The sequence below is a fragment of the Macaca nemestrina genome, chromosome 3, assembly GCF_043159975.1.
Source record: "Macaca nemestrina isolate mMacNem1 chromosome 3, mMacNem.hap1, whole genome shotgun sequence".
Classification (NCBI taxonomy): Eukaryota; Metazoa; Chordata; class Mammalia; order Primates; family Cercopithecidae; genus Macaca; species Macaca nemestrina.
The window spans coordinates 102,256,889-102,260,424 of record NC_092127.1 but is presented as its reverse complement, the minus strand read 5'-3'; the positions used below and the strand labels follow the sequence as shown (position 1 = coordinate 102,260,424).

At 48.3% G+C, this 3,536-nt stretch overlaps 1 pseudogene; it reads right to left on the bottom strand.

The window, feature by feature from the left end:
* Window positions 1–1,325: 1,325 nt before the first annotated feature.
* Window positions 1,326–3,002, bottom strand: LOC105479663 (actin-related protein 2/3 complex subunit 1A-like; annotated as a pseudogene).
* Between the last annotated feature and the right edge of the window lie 534 nt (window positions 3,003–3,536).

Here is a 3,536-nt window from a genome sequence, read left to right as displayed (position 1 = left end):
TGTGCTCTCACTCTAAGCAGCTGCACTTTCTCCCTCCCTAGAATTAATAGGTCTCCTGATAGTCAATGCCTGCCTATATCCATGAGCCAACCGCTCTGCCTGCTCTCAAAATGGTATTTAGAAACCAATATTTGGGTACGGTTTTGCTATTGCTATTGAGATGTCAATATTCCCAGGTCCTTTCAGGGGATTCAACTAACCAATGCTGTGTGTGTGTATGTACACACATACATATAAGCATGTAGATATATATACAAGAACACACATATAAATGTGTATGAATATGGATATGAAAACATATATGTAAATGTGTGTACACATTTATGTTTATATCAATCTTAATATATTAAAGACCATTAGGTCACTCCAGTACTTCCAATTCTAATCCATCACCACAAGGTTCATTCTAGTTTTCGCTATTTCGTTTTTTTTTTTCAAAACCACATTCAGTTTTTTATTTTATTTTATTTTATTTTATTTTATTTTATTTTTTTAGACGGAGTCTCACTCTGTCACCCAGGCTGGAGTGCAGTGGTGCGATCTCGGCTCACTGCAAGCTCCTCCTCCTGGGTTCATGCCATTCTCCTGCCTCAGCCTCCAGAGTAGCTGGAACTACAGGCGCCCGCCACCGCACCCGGCTAATTTTTTGTATTTTTAGTAGAGACGGGGTTTCACCGTGTTAGCCAGGATGGTCTCGATCTCCTGACGTCGTGATCCGCCCGTCTCGGCCTCCCAAAGTGCTGAGATTACAGGCCTGAGCCACCGCGCCCGGCCTCAGTTTTTATTTAATTTTCCATTGGGCAATTTACATATCTCTTCACTCTGTCCTTTAAGTTAGTGTGACAGGCCGGGCGCAGTGGCTCACGCCTGTAATCCCAGCACTTTGGGAGGCCGAGGCGGGCGGATCACAAGGTCAGGAGATGGAGACCACAGTGAAACCCCGTCTCTACTAAAAATACAAAAAATTAGCCGGGCGCGGTGGCGGGCACCTGTAGTCCCAGCTATTCAGGAGGCTGAGGCAGGAGAATGGCGTGAACCCAGGAGGCGGAGCTTGCAGTGAGCCGAGATCGCGCGACTGCACTCCAACCTGGGCGACAGCGTGAGACTCCGTCTCAAAAAAAAAAAAAAAAAAAAAAAAAAAGTTACTGTGACAATTTTCCATAATAAACTACTTAAAGAGAAGCTTTGGTCAAGAATGGAATGAAGTCGCAAAAAATAAAAAATAAAAAATAAAGCACTGCTTTTAAAAAACCAACACTTTAACCAATTTTATATTCAAACAAAAACCACACGGTATTGGCGTGATACGTGTTCTCAGTGTTTCCTCGGGGCTGGCTTCCTCGCCATCGTGCCACGGCACAGCTGCAATCTGCCACAGTTTGTCCTGCTGGATGGCGGAGGCTCACTCAACTTCACATTATCCGGAGGTCCTGGATGGAAGACTCGAGGGTCTTGAAATCCCAAATTGTCATGGCTCCATCGATGCCAGTAGTGCAAACTTTGCGACATTCTTGCTTGTCCACCTCGAAGAGACTTGAGTGATGCTATTCGGGTGCAGCATCTCCAAGGTCGTGTTGCGGTCCTCAGTCGTCCGTGTTGCCGTCCTCAGTCGTCCGTGTTGTGGAAGTGTTCCATGGCAGACACGTTGCGTTGGATGCTGTGTTTCGGAATGTCTAACTTGGAGATGAAGGTCAGGCAACCTTGGTCATCGTAAAGAGCACTGGGCAGCAGTCATGGCCAGCAGCCACCACGCCGTTCTCTGAGACAAATGAGACACTCAGGAGCGGCAGGAACTCCGTGTGAGACCTGCCCACTTTTTGAGGCCTCAGCAACAGACACGGTGCTGTCGTGGCTGACCCAGGCCAGGCGGCTCCCACTGGCAGAGAAGCTGACCCCATGGACCCAGCCACCAGTGCCACTGCCACCAAACTCTTATATCAGCTGCCCAAAAGGCATCTTGCTGCCCCAGTGCATACTGACTGGCTTTTCATCCACTTTTTTTTTTTTTTTTTTTTTTTTGAGACGGAGTCTCGCTCTGTCGCCCAGGCTGGAGTGCAATGGCGCGATCTCGGCTCACTGTGAACTCCGCCTCCAGGGTTCACGCCATTCTCCTGCCTCAGCCTCCCGAGTAGCCGTCATCCACTTCTTTAATGCAGGCAGAAAACAGTCTGCATTTAAAGTCACATGGTCCTGCTGCCAGCAAAACGTTGTTGGGATGGCAATCCAAGCTGAGCACTGTGGAGCGAATTGGCTCTTTAATGTGCTTGCTCACCCACAGGTCATTTTCAGACTCAAAGTAACAAACAGAAATGAATCGTGCTCCACTTCCCACAGCAAATTTGTTCTCTAGTGGGGACTACTTCACAAAAGTAGCTGCACAGTTAATTCTCAGGATCACCAGGGTTGGCTTCCAGACACCATCTTTCTGACTCCAGACATAGGCACTGTGGTCTGCCCTGCAAGTGATGGTGCAGTCGCTTTTGGGAGCCCAGTCAATACCTGCTGATACGTCCGTTGTGCTCCTTGAGTTCACAGGCTTTCACCCACCGACTCCCGTTCCTCTTCTTCCTTTTTTTTTTTTTTTTTTGTTTGTTTGTTTGTTTTTTGATGGAGTCTGGCTCTATTGCCCAGGCTGGAGTGCAGTGGCATGATCTCGGCTCACTGCAACCTCCATTTCTAGGGGGCAAGCAATTCTCCTGTCTCAGCCTCCCGAGTAGCTGGGATTACAGGCACACACCACCACGCCTGGCTAATTTTTGTATTTTCAGTAGAGATGGGGTTCCACACCATCTTGGCCAGGCTGGTCTTTTACTCCTGACCCCGTGATCCACCCGCCGCGGCCTCTCAAAGTGCTGGGATTACAGGTGTGAGCCACAGCGACCGGCTCCATTCTTCTGATAGATGTGCACTTAGTGATTATTGGAACTGAGGGCAATCTGGATACCATCCTTGTTCCAGGCATGACTGGTGATTGGCTCTAATAAAAACTGATACAGTGACATTATTCTTAGTGTTTTCAAAGGAGAGAAAGCTGGGGTCAGGGGAGTCCCGACGGGCTTGGAGTGGAGGATTTCCGGACTCTGGGCAGTCATCGCAAACAGGCTCGCCACGGGGACAGAGGACTAGTTTTCTCTATTTCTATACTTTAATCCCTTCTCTGACAGTGAGAAATCTGACCCTCATTATCTTTGACATATTAATTTACCTGAATATATTAATCTTCCTGAATAAGACCAACCTCCCATCACCTCCTCCATTCCTTCCCCATGCAGACATCCTCCTCACCTCATTGTATTCTGATATGCAATACCAGGCTACCACAGGCTTGTGGGTGAAAGCCCTCCCACGCCATTGGTGCTGTTGTGTTCTCTGAGCTGCTCCCCTGCAGAAGCAGCTTCCATCCATCAGCCACCCCAGTTCTGACTCCCCACACCAGGTTGCTCCCATGTATGGATGACTTCCTCTTCTTTCTTGGGCTCCAGCACCCAGTGCTGGGCCATTTCCATGAATGGATATCCTCCTAACCCCTTTAGGTT